Source organism: Siphateles boraxobius, unplaced genomic scaffold (genome assembly GCF_051911475.1).
Source record: "Siphateles boraxobius isolate OS27281-9 unplaced genomic scaffold, OSU_SipBor_1 1, whole genome shotgun sequence".
Taxonomy (NCBI): Eukaryota; Metazoa; Chordata; class Actinopteri; order Cypriniformes; family Leuciscidae; genus Siphateles; species Siphateles boraxobius.
The window spans coordinates 6,028,994-6,042,666 of NW_027508699.1; the positions used below are offsets into that span (position 1 = coordinate 6,028,994).

Consider the following 13,673-nt stretch of genomic DNA (forward strand, 5'->3'; position numbering starts at 1 on the left):
CGGTGAAGACCCCTGGGCCGGCCAGGGCGGAAACGACCCCTCGGGCGGCCAGGGCGGAGACGACCCCTCGGGCGGCCACGGCTCAGGAACAGACACCGGCTCAGGAACAGACACCAGATCAGTAACAGCCACAAGGACAGACAAAAACACAGAAACAAACATTGGTTCAGGAACAGACGCCGGCTCAGGAACAGACACTGGCTCTGGCGCCGACTCAGGAACAGCAGACACTGGCTCTGGCTCAGGAACAGCAGACACTGGCACCGGCTCAGGAATAGCAGACACTGGCTCCGGCTCAGGAACAGCAGACACTGGCTCCGGCTCAGGAACAAGAGACACTGGCTCCGTCTCAGGAACAGCAGACACTGGCTCCGGCTCAGGAACAGCAGACACTGGCTCCGGCTCAGGAACAGACTCTGGATTGCCAGACGTGACGTGAACAGTCTCTGGATCGCCAGACGTGATGTGAACAGTCTCTGGATCGCCAGACGTGCTGTGTCTCCTCCACGCATGCAGTACCGCCACTGCATAAAAGATGAAGACCGCTCTCTTGGCCGTGGCAGGACTGATAATGGGCTGCTCGGGCACGGCCTCCGAGATGGCAGCGATCTGCACGGGGACCACCGGACTCGGGACAGGTACCACCAGGACAGGGACCACCGGGAGAGGGACCACCGGGACAGTCACGGAGGAAGTCCTCCTTCTCCTCCTCCGTTTCGGGACGAGCGGACTCGGGACCACCGGAACTGGGATCATCGGACTCGGGACCACCGGACTCGGGACCACCGGACTCGGGACCACCAGAACAGGGACCACCGGGACTGGGACCACCGGACTCGGGACCACCGGACTCGGGACCACCGAGACATTAGGGAGACGGGAAGTCTTCCTCCTCTTCCTTGTCCGCGAGCAACTGGGTTCTGTTCTCTCCCCGGAATTAACCGGGAGCGCTGCATTCTCCTCCCTGATACGAGCACACAAAGCATAACACTCATCTAACGTCATGCGTGGCTCCTCCTCTTCAGCTTGATTCCCATTCCGCTGTCTCCTCTCCCTTTTCGTGATTTAGGAAAAATCACGAAAATTCATACCGCTGGATCTATAGGGAGACGGAGTCATTCTGTCACGGGGACAGACAGGAAAATAGGTAGATCCAAATGCAGTATGGCAGCAGGTATTTATTAAAGCGTAATCCATCTCGTGGTCATCCAGGCAAGGTTCAAAGTCCATGTTAGCAATACAAATACAAATAAACAAAACAAGAAACAGGCAAGAAACACAGAACTCAGAAGTGTGGTGACCATATACAATAACTCCGTGACAAGGACAGAAACAGACAGGGTATTTATACACAGAACTAAACAATGTAATTAAAAACAGCTGTGTGCAATGATGAGTGATGAGAACAGACAAAGGTTCGTGGGAAATGCAGTTCCAGAGTGAATGGTGACAGTATGGGGAAGAGACCTCTAGTGGACACCCGGGGAAACACAAACCAGACACTGTGACAGCAGGACGAGGCAGAGGGGCATGAGAGAGCGGCACGAGGCCGGTGGCGTGATTACTGATGAGCACCACCTGCATGACGCACCGGTCTCGTATCTCTTACGGAGAAGCGGAAGCATTAAAGAAGGAGCAATGACAGTGGAGATCAAGAGAGGAACAGGCCTGAACCTGTGTTTTGTTTGTGTTTTGTTTGTGTTTTGTGTGGCCAGCAGTCGTCCGTGAGGGGCTGCTGGCTTATACTTTTGTTTTTGTATTTGTTTATTTATTTTATTAAAAGTGTTGAATGTTCGCCGTTTCCCGCTTCCTTCTTCCGTAACATCTAACCTCATTACAAAGCATATTAAAAGCTGGGCTAAAATCTACAAATAAGAGACGTGCATACGAGCTAGAATCCTCTAAATGCCTATTTATGAAATGTGTTATGGCTATAACAGCATCATCTCTACTTCTATGTATGTAGTCTTTACTAGTCTCTACAGTCTCCTCTAAGTCCAAATTTTAAAATAGGTTCCAGTTGGTGCAGAAAAAGCATCCTTTTAAAGTTTCAACACTATCATTATTCCACACATATACAGTTTTAGTTTGTTGTTTACTACTCGCAAGTGGCAACAGAGATGCAGAGCTACAACCTCACCCTGCTTGGAATCAGCGAAACTCGATGGACGCAGTCCGGTCAGAAGAGGCTGATCACTGGCGAGATGCTGCTGTACTCGGGACATGAGGAGGATGACGCCCCCCACACACAAGGAGTAGCGCTGATGTTGTCAAGAGCAGCACAGCGAGCACTCACTGGATGGGAAGCCCACGGCCCAAGGAACATCACAGCATCTTTCCAAACGAAGAAGAAGAAGATCACCATGAATATTGTGCAGTGCTATGCACCCACCAATGACAGTGAGGATGGAGCCAAGGAGCAGTTTTATAGCAAATTGCAGTCCATCCTGGAGAGCTACCCAGAGAAAGATGTCACCATCCTGATGGGGGATTTTAATGCCAATGTGGGGAAGGATAACACCGGGTATAAGGAATTGATGGGAATTGGCGACATTAATGAAAATGGTGAGAAGTTTGCAGATCTGTGCGCTCTTAATAACCTGATGATCGGCGGCAGTGTCTTCTTACATAGGAGGATACACAAGGCAACTTGGGTGTCACCGGACGGCTCCACCGAGAACCAGATAGACCACATCTGCATCGTCAGGAAATTCAGAAGATCCCTACAGGATGTGAGAGTGAAGCGAGGAGCGGACGTCGCATCAGACCACTGTAGTGCCTGGACAAAATCATGACCGTATCCCCTCTAAGTTCCAGGAAAGCTTGCAACCATTGACTTGTGTCTAATAATTCACCAGCGAGCACCAGAGAGACTGCATCTAATTGCGTCCATTGACACCTTTTATGGGCCCTTAGAGCATCACCAGAACACACTCCACATTCCCCAGCTCTGGGTCCAAGTTTCAAAGAGATCCTAATCTGCTCTCCTAGGTCCAGGAGGGAGAGTAAGTGACCTCTTCAAGTCACAGACATGACACACACACACACACATAGTGTGTCATGACTTTTAGTCATAGTGTGTCACAGAGTTTAATGACTTTTACATTAAACTCAGAATATGAGCCATTGCTAACTATATACGATATTGCTGTGTGTTTGCATGTTTCCCAGTTCATATTAGTCTAGTTATGATTTCTTAGATGTGTAAACTCTAAATGTCTATATATATGCATTAAGATGTATTGCTGTATTCCTATGCCCTTTTCGTGCAGTTCTTGATAGCTTCAGAATCCTCTCGTTCTGAACAAGCCAGAAATATATATGAGCATACAGTAAAATGTATGAATATATGTATAACATTTCTCTGAAGGGGAAATTACAACTTTTAACACTATCATAAACTATGCAGATGAGCCGCCTTGACAGGACAAAGAAAATGTTTTTCCCGCTCACAGAACTCCAAGTCCGATTGGTCAGTTCACTCCGGGAGGTGTGAATCCAGACCCCCTTTTAAGGTCAGGACCAGCAGTTTCCTCTTAGTCTTCAGTCTGTCTTCGTTTGTGTTTTCAGTTTGTGTCTTCAGTCTTCAGTTTTCGTCTTCTGTTTTCTTTTGTTGCTTTTTGTTAAGTTTTTGTTTTCCCTTTTTGTATTCTCCTTTGTTAATTTCCACCAACGAATGAAATTAACTTAGCCTGAATTATCTGGCAAACTTTAATTTCAATGAACATTTAAACTTCCTGTGACGACGCGCCACTGTCACGGTGTATGAATTCATTGTCTCTCTCTCGTCTTGCGTGCTGTTGTGTGTGTGTGCGTTAATTGTGGGCGCGGTCACTGATTAGCGATGATCAGCAGCGCCAGCTGGCTTCAATCTGTTTTACCCTTTATATGTTCAGTAACTGGTGTCTCATGTTGTCAGATCGTTGTTCTCCCGGTGTGTTCCTGTGTCCCTACTATTGTTGGCCTCCTGTGGATTCCCTGTTTCGTCTTCAATTCTTCTTCGAGTTCCTTGCACCTCCACGGATTCCACTTCACTCACGGATCACCTGCACTGGACTGGGAGCACTTCACTGGTTGTTCACCGAGGTCCCTGCGTCACTCTACATCTGCGCTGGATTCCGCCCGATCCACTGTTCCTCTTCAGCTGTGGGATTTCCCTGTGTTGTGACTCTGATCATTTATTACTTACCTCTAATAAAGCGTTTTGCTATTGCATCTTTCTCCTGTGTTACGTAACAGAACGATCTGACCTATCATGGATGCAGCAGGCGCAAGAGACTGGGATGAGTTTGCCAATCGGAGCATTTCGCGTTTGGACCAGCAGGATGAGAGCATCAGCAACACAGGTCGGGCGGTCCAGGCGCTTGTGACGCAGGTGTCCGAACTCACCCGACAATTTCAACAGCTGAGAACTCCCACTGCGCCACCCACACCGCCAGTTCAACCCGTACCACCAGAGCCGCACCAGCAGCGGGAGCCACGCCTACCCATCCCCGAAGGATATTCAGGTGAACCCGAATTCTGCAGAGCTTTCTTGACCCGATGCTCTATGCATTTCTCATTGCAGCCACTGACGTTTTCCCAGGAACGAAGTAAAGTGGCATTTGTTCTGACGTTACTGTCTGGCAAAGCGGCTCTCTGGGGAACGGCGGTGTGGGAGAATCAAGACCCATGCTGCGCCTCGTTCCTGGCACTCTCCGAAGAGATGAAAAGGGTCTTCGATCGTGCGGTGGCGGGTAGGGAGGCGGCCAGACTACTCGCCGATCTCCGCCAGGGTAATGGCTCGGTGTCGGAATATTCCATCGAGTTCCGCACCGTGGCCGCAGAGTGCCGTTGGAACGAGGAGGCGCAGTGGGACCGTTTCCTGCATGGGTTGGCTGACCGTGTCCAGAGAGAAATTTATATGTTGGATCTGCCTCAGAATCTGAATGGACTCATTGAGTTAGCATTAAGAGTCGATGCTCGGCTGAGCAGGATGGGTCGGTTTCAGCAGAGCCATCAGTATCTCAACACGGAGGATTCCCGGGTCGGCAGCAGGGACACGGTCAGCCCCATCCCCGATCCCGAGCCCATGCAGGTGGGTAGAGCTCGGCTTTCCTGGGAGGAGCGCGAGAGGCGGAGATCCCAGGGACTATGCCTATACTGTGGGAAGGCGGGCCATTTCATTCATGCCTGCCCAGTAAAAGATCAAGCCCGGTAGTAACTTTGAGGCTACTATCGGGTGGGATCTCCGCCGAGAAGACCTCATCACCATCATCATCTACCCTCCTCCCGGTAAGACTAAGGTGGGCAACCTGCACACACGACACCAAGGCATTACTGGATTCTGGGGCGGAAGGTAATTTTATGGATTTTGGACTGGCTAAAAAACTTTCTATTCCCATTTCTCCACTTGAGCACCAGATCTCCGTTAATGCCCTCAATGGCCAGCTCCTCCCCGACATTTCTCACACTACTGAATCCATCACTCTCATCACATCCGGCAATCACATTGAGACTATAAAATTCCTCCTCATGGACTCACCACTCGCACCAATTGTACTTGGTCATCCGTGGCTCACTTTGCACAATCCCAGAGTCGATTGGGGCCACAATTCAGTGTCTTCATGGAGTAATAAGTGTCATGAGTCTTGTCTCGTATCTGCGTGTTCGTCTGTACCTGTTTCTGTGTTCCAGGAGGAGGCAGTGAATTTGTCTAACGTGCCCGAGGAGTACCAGGACCTGAGAGAAGTGTTCAGTAAGTCTCGAGCTGCTTCTCTTCCTCCTCATCGTCCCTATGACTGTGCTATAGACGTAGAGCCTGGTAAGTCTCTGCCTAAGGGCAAATTATATTCGCTTTCTGTTCCAGAGAGGGAGGCTATGGAGAAATATATTTCTGATTCTCTAGCATCCAGATTCATTCGCCCTTCTTCATCTCCAGCGGGGGCGGGGTTCTTTTTTGTGGGGAAGAAGGATGGGTCTCTGCGACCGTGTATTGATTACCGAGGGCTGAACAACATCACGGTAAAGAATACTTATCCTTTGCGGTTGATGTCTTTAGCCTTCGAGCGATTGCAGGGAGCATCCATCTTCACAAAATTGGATTTACGTAACGCTTATCATTTGGTCCGCATAAGGAAGGGTGATGAATGGAAGACCGCGTTTAATACCCCTAGGGGGCACTTTGAATATTTGGTTATGCCGTTCGGGCTGTCCAACTCCCCAGCGGTCTTCCAAGCACTCGTCAATGACGTGCTGAGAGATATGGTCGACCAATTCATATATGTTTACCTGGATGACATATTGATTTTTTCATCTTCTCTCCAGGAACACGTTCAGCACGTCAGACGAGTGCTTCAGAGGTTACTAGAGAATGGGCTTTTTGTCAAGGCGGAGAAATGCGTTTTTCATGCACAGTCTGTTCCTTTCCTAGGGTTCATCGTCTCGTCTGAGGGAATGCGTATGGATCCTGACAAGGTTAAGGCTGTGATTGATTGGCCTAGTCCAGATTCCCGTAAGGCCCTGCAGAGGTTTCTGGGTTTTGCCAATTTCTATCGGCGTTTTATTCGCAACTTCAGCCAACTAGCCGCGCCTCTGACTGCCTTGACCTCCCCCAGAACGACGTTCAGGTAGTCCGATACAGCCGAGGCTGTGTTCGCCAAACTTAAGAGCCGCTTCGTTTCGGCTCCCGTCCTCGTTACCCCTGATCCTTCACGTCAGTTCGTGGTGGAGGTCGACGCGTCAGAGGTGGGGGTAGGAGCAGTTCTTTCCCAACGTTCTTCCACAGACGACAGGATGCACCCCTGCGCGTTTTTATCCCATCGTTTATCTCCTACCGAGCGTAATTATGACATTGGTAACAGAGAGTTGTTGGCAGTCAAGTTAGCGCTGGAAGAATGGCGTCACTGGTTAGAAGGCTCAGGGGTACCTTTTATCGTATGGACTGATCATAAGAATCTGGAATATATCAGAACCGCCAAAAGACTCAACTCTAGGCAGGCTCGGTGGGCACTTTTTTTCGGACGTTTTGACTTTTCTCTCTCGTACCGCCCGGGTTCCAAAAACATCAAACCCGATTCTTTATCTCGTATTTTTGACCAATCCGAACGCCCGTCTACTCCCGGGTGTATTTTACCCGAGACATTAGTGGTCTCCACTCTCAGATGGGAGGTCGAGTCGAAGGTCATGAAGGCCTTAGAAGGGGTAACGCCTCCGCCTGATTGCCCACCGAATCGGTTGTTTGTGCCAGAGGAGTGTCGGTCCAACGTTATTCAGTGGGGGCATTGTTCCAGCGTGGCTTGTCATCCAGGAGTTAATCGCACCAGTTATTTTGTCAGGCAACGATTCTGGTGGCCACTTATGGCTCGTGACATCCGCAGTTTTGTTTTGGCTTGCTCTGTTTGTGCCATTGGTAAATCCTCCAATCGACCCCCAGATGGGTTACTCCAACCGCTGTCTGTCCCTTCGAGACCCTGGTCCCACATCGCTCTAGATTTTATTACCGCCCTCCCGCCCTCCCAGGGCAAGACAGTCGTTTTGACTGTGGTGGACCGGTTCTCGAAGGTGGCTCATTTTATTCCCTTGCCCAAATTACCCTCTGCCAAGGAGACAGCGGTAGCCGTCGTTGATCATGTCTTTCGCTTACATGGCCTTCCGATAGATGTGGTTTCCGACAGGGGTCCCCAATTTCTGTCCAAATTTTGGCAAGAATTTTGTAAGTTACTAGGAGCGACTGTCAGTCTTTCTTCGGGGTTCCATCCCCAAAGCAATGGTGAAACGGAGAGAGCCAACCAAGATTTGGAGAGAGTGTTGCGATGTTTGGTTTCCAAGAATCCTTCCTCCTGGTGTCAACAATTGTCTATGGTGGAGTACGCCCACAATTCGTTACCAGTGTCATCCACGGGCCTCACTCCATTTGAATGTAGTTTAGGTTACCAGCCACCAGTTTTTGCCAGTACGGAATCCGAGGTCGCGGTCCCCTCCGCCCACGCCTTCGTCCAGAGGTGCCGCCACACTTGGATGAGAGCCCGTGAGACTCTTCTCCAAGTGGGGGCGCGCACTAAGGCTAAGGCCGATCGCCACCGGTCGAAGCCTCCCGTATACGTCGTAGGTCAAAAAGTGTGGCTTTCTACTAAGAATATTCCTCTCCGATCCGTATCTAATAAACTTGCTCCCAAATTTATCGGCCCGTTTCCTGTCACCAAGATCATTAGTCCGGTGGCAGTCCGACTCAAACTTCCTCCTGCGTACAGGAGAATTCATCCCGCCTTCCATGTGTCTAAAATTAAACCTGTGTTTCATGCACGCATTAATCCGCCAGTCCCGGTTCCTCCCCCGCCGCGTCTCGTAGATGGGGAACCAACTTATTCGGTTAACCGTATTCTGGACTCGAGACGGAGGGGACGCGGATTTCAGTATCTGGTGGACTGGGAGGGTTACGGTCCGGAGGAGAGAAGTTGGGTTCCTGCTAGAGACATTCTGGATCACTCCCTTATCGATGATTACAATCGACAGGTAAGGCCGTCTGGGAACGCCAGGAGGCGTTTTTAGAGGAGGGGGTACTGTCACGGTGTATGAATTCATTGTCTCTCTCTCATCTTGCGTGCTGTTGTGTGTGTGTGCGTTAATTGTGGGCGCGGTCACTGATCAGCGATGATCAGCAGCGCCAGCTGGCTTCAATCTGTTTTAATTTTTTTTTTTTTTTTAATACAGTATGAACAAATAAAGCAAAAACAATATAAACAGAAGGGAGGAGAAGGAATTATGCATAAATACATCGCAGTTGTATGCTACATGGCTTAGACAGCTTTATACTTATACAACTTTGTCACAATATCCACGCATATTCTCAAATATAAATCATTGTATACCTGCATACCTAAAATTATATGTATGCACTAACCCCCCTATAAGAAATAAAAATAAATAAAAAATAAATAAATAAATAAAAAAGAATAAATAAAAGAAAGAAAGAAAGAAAGAAAGAAAAGGAAACACTGAACAACAAAGCCAAACTGGTGAGGTTAACCATTCTGCCATTACTGTTTACTTAGCTAAAGATGTCTTTACATTCTTTATATATCAACCACTTTTCCCAGTCCCTTTTAAAAGCACCTTTTTTCATCTTTAAAATATATGTAAGTTCTTCCATAACCATGATTTCTTCAATAATTCCAAACCATTGTTTACACTTCAAAGTAGTATCTTTAAGCCAGTTCCTAGTTATAGTTTTTTTGCAAGCCGCAAGAAGGATCTTACATAAGTATTGATCACTTTTAGGGACTATGCCTTTAATATTTCCCATTAGTAGAAACATAGAGGTTCTAGGTATTTTAAATCCAAACACTTCCGACATAACTACCTGCACATCGTCCCAAAAGGACTGGATTTTCTCACAGCTCCAAAAAATGTGTGTGTGATCCGCTTCTAACTGTCCACACTGCCTCCAGCAAGCTTGTTGTCCGGAGACTTGTTTGTTTCTGATCTTAGGTGTTATAAAGAAGCGGATAAGGCACTTCCAGCAAAACTCCCTCCATATTTGTGAACTGGTAGTAGTTTGGTGTATTGACCACAAGTCATACCAATCCGTTTCTGTTATTTCAATATTTAGTTCTTTATCCCATTTCAATTTTATATATAATGTAGAGGACGGGCCGCTACACTGCTTCAATCTGTTTTACCCTTTATATGTTCAGTAACTGGTGTCTCATGTTGTCAGATCGTTGTTCTCCCGGTGTGTTCCTGTGTCCCTACTATTGTTGGCCTCCTGTGGATTCCCTGTTTCGTCTTCAATTCTTCTTCGAGTTCCTTGCACCTCCACGGATTCCACTTCACTCACGGATCACCTGCACTGGACTGGGAGCACTTCACTGGTTGTTCACCCGAGGTCCCTGCGTCACTCTACATCTGCGCTGGATTCCGCCCGATCCACTGTTCCTCTTCAGCTGTGTGATTTCCCTGTGTTGTGACTCTGATCATTTATTACTTACCTCTAATAAAGCGTTTTGCTATTGCATCTTTCTCCTGTGTTACGTAACAGCCACACACGCCACCCACACACGCCTTCTTGACTCAGCAACACAAGAGAGCGCTATGTGCAAGTATTTTATTTCCTATCGAGATCAGGAAAGCTGTTACGGTTGTTTGCCCCATTTAGGGTGATTGTGATTCGTTGTTGTTTCTCTCTCAAGGTTCATTTGTCAAGTCAAGTCAAGTCATCTTCATTTATATAGCGCTTTTAACAATGTAGATTGTTTCAAAGCAGCTTTACAGAGATAAACATATAATTTAAGATAACAGAGATTGGTTTGGTTTTATAGTGGTTCTTGGATAATGTTTTTTCCAGCTAAAGTTAGGTTTGATTGATTCACTTCCGTCTAAATGATCATTTGTTATTAAATTAGGGGCCGCTAAGACGACATCGTTCTCTCTAAACAGACTTTAAACGCGAACCTGTGATAGACGCTGATGGCGTTCACATGCGCATTAATTGATTCTATAGTTATGTGCGTTTGAATAATATATGTGCCTAGGTTTGTAATTCCTTACAAACCATGCCTAAACAAACTACTTGTGTTGTCTATACATTTTGATGCAGAATTTTATTTTATTTTATCACTTCGGGTAGGTACGCGAACCGTAAAAATTCCACAACGCTTTATCTGTAGAGTGGTATAGGGATCCTCCATAGGGAGAGGCTAGTTGGTACTTCAGCAGTGCATTGTCATCTGGTACAGGTGAAGGTCCTTCGCCAGATCTGGAAACGGCCTGGATCCGGCAGGCTGCGGGAAAACCTCGGGATAAACAAAGACACTAAAATTAGCATAGATGCCATTCTTCTTATGATGTAATGAGTACATCAGGATTTAAGGGAAGTGTTCCCAGTTTGTCCTTTGTGATTTTGCCATAACTGTTGACCATCTTCTCCCTCTTTCTATCACTCTCTCATTCTTATTCTCTTTCATTGTTTGTTGCTCTATTTTGTTGTATATACATTTATTCCATGTCATTTTAGTCACTGGTATACGTAGTTGTCCTTTATTAAATCCATTATATTCATTTATTGACTCTGTCTCTTGCTCATATTACGAAGTCCCTTAAATGTTCGATCAAAGCTACAAGCTTTACAATTGTTGATACTTTAAATAGTATTATCTTTTATAGAACAGGGAAGCTGTTTTTCATGGCCAGATAAATAGCCTTTCTTGAAAGTCTATGAGAAGGATAACCTCTCATAGAGGAGGATACATTAGGATGGCAGATGGAAGAGAGTGAAAGAAACAATAACAACAACATGCAGGGATGTCCTTGGACCCCTGAAATACCAGCATAAGGAGTGGTGGTCGTCAGAGACATTGAGGAAGATTCAGGAAAAGAAAGAGAAGAAAGCAGCCCTGAGCAAAAGCAGAACAAGAGCGGAGAAGGCCAAGGCACAAGAAGATTTCACAGCTGCCAACAATGAGGTGAAGAAGCGTATTAGAACCAACAAGCGGAACCATGTTGATGGTCTGGCAGCCGAAGCAGAAAAAGCAGCAAGAAATGGCAACATGAAAGATCTGCACTCCATCACAAAGATACTGTCAGGGTAGTTCTGCAAGCCAGGTAGGCCGGTGAAAGACAAGGAGGGAAAGATATTGAAGGGAGAGGAACAACAAATGGACAGATGGAGGGAACACTTCGAAGAACTATTGAACAGACAAATGCCTGCAAACCCACCAACCATCAATCCAGCAGCAGAGGATCTACCAATAGACTGTAGTGCGCCCACCAGAGAAGAGATCCGCAAGGCAGTAGGCCAGCAAAGGAACGGCAAGGCAGCGGGTCCAGACAGCATACCAGCAGAAGCATTGAAGGCGGACCTGGAAACAACGGTAGAGATACTGTTCCCATTGTTCAAGAAAATCTGGGAAGAGGAACAGGTGCCCACAGAGTGGAAGGAGGGATACATTATAAAGCTACCTAAGAAAGAAGACCTCAGCAAGTGTGACAACTACCGAGGGATTACGCTACTGTCCATTCGAGGGAAAGCGTTCAATAGGATCATCCTGAATAGAATGAAGGACCAGGTGGACACCCAACTCTGTGACCAGCAGGCAGGCTTCTGGAAAGACAGATCCTGTACGGATCAGATCACCACCCTGCATATCATTGTTGAGCAGTCACTGGAGTGGAACTCTTCCCTCTACATCATCTTCGTAGACTACGAGAAGGCTTTTGACAGCCTGGATAGGAGTGCCCTTTGGAACCTTCTCAGGCATTATGGTGTGCCAGCCAAGATCGTTAACATCATCCGAAACTCGTACGACGGTATGATCAGCAGAGGGGTCCATGGAGGGAAGCTTACGGAGACCTTCGAAGTGAGAACCGGGGTTCGTCAGGGATGCCTGCTCTCACCCTTTCTATTCTTGCTAGCCATCGATTGGATAATGAGGATTACAACGGCACGTACAAGAACAGGAATCCAGTGGACACCCTTCACACAACTCGACGACCTGGACTTTGCGAATGATTTGGCCTTGCTATCCCACACCCGACAGCAGATACAGGATAAGACAAACAGCACAGATGCCACCTCCGCTCAAGTAGGTCTGAACATCAACAAGCAGAAGTCAAAGATCCCCTAGGTGAATAACACCAACAATGACCCAGTCCAGTTAGATGGAGAGGCGTTAGAACAAGTGAAGGCCTCCACCTACCTGGGCAGTGTCATCGACAAGCAGGGCGGAACAGACGCTGGCGTCAAGGCACGAATATGTAAAGCAAGAGCAGCCTTCCTACAGCTGAGGAGAATCGGGAGCTCGAAGGAACTGGGCCTAAGGACAAAGGTCAGGCTGTTCAACACCAATGTCAAGGTGGTCCTTCTCTATGGTGCAGAGACATGGAGGACAACAGTGGCGACAATGAAGAAAGCTCAGACCTTCATCAACTCCTGTTTACGAAGAATCCTCCAGATCCGCTGGCCAAACACCATCAGCAACCAGGACCTTTGGCAGAGAACCAATCAGCATTCTGCAGAAGATGAGATCCTGAAACGACGCTGAGATGGATTCGCCACACGCTCTGCAAGCCAGCTTCCAACATCACCAGGCAAGCGCTCACCTGGAATCCCTAAGGAAAAAGGAAAAAAGGAAGGCCAAGGAGCATAGTGGCGATTTAACCTTTGCTGTATAAGCACTCTTAACATTCCCATAACATTTGTCCAAGACGTTTTTGCCTCTAGTATTACAGTCCACATATGATTAAAATCCCCTGAAATAAAACAAGGTGCTTCAGGGGTATGTCTTAATTGTCTGTGAACACAGTCTGCTGTAAGTTCTACCAGAAAGACTCGGGAGATATAATGATGTAACAAAGCATTTATTTATAGACAGCCCAGCAAGCAGTTATTTATAAAGTTATTTGGCGTAGGCCCCATCCGTAGTTCATAATCCAAGGGTAGCAGATCTGCATTTCCTGCCTGAAGACAAAGGCAGGGGCGCAGCCAGGAGGTATGGACAGGATCATCCTGGTGGTGGTGGGGAGGGTGGAGGTAGTTGTCGCGTCAGCATCTACGAACTCAAACATGTGTAAGTACGAGTATAAGGACATGATTGGATAGATGAGAAGGTAATAAGTGACGTAGTAATTAAGTCTTCCTGGCAGAACTTATCCTAAAGCTTTCATTTTAGCTGCATTTGTAGCATTCGTACTGGGTG

The 13,673-nt window shown here is 47.4% G+C and overlaps 1 pseudogene; it reads left to right on the plus strand.

Moving 5' to 3' along the window:
* Nucleotides 1-535: 535 nt before the first annotated feature.
* On the plus strand, nucleotides 536-13,135 carry LOC143746526 (uncharacterized; annotated as a pseudogene).
* The last annotated feature ends 538 nt before the right edge of the window (nucleotides 13,136-13,673 follow it).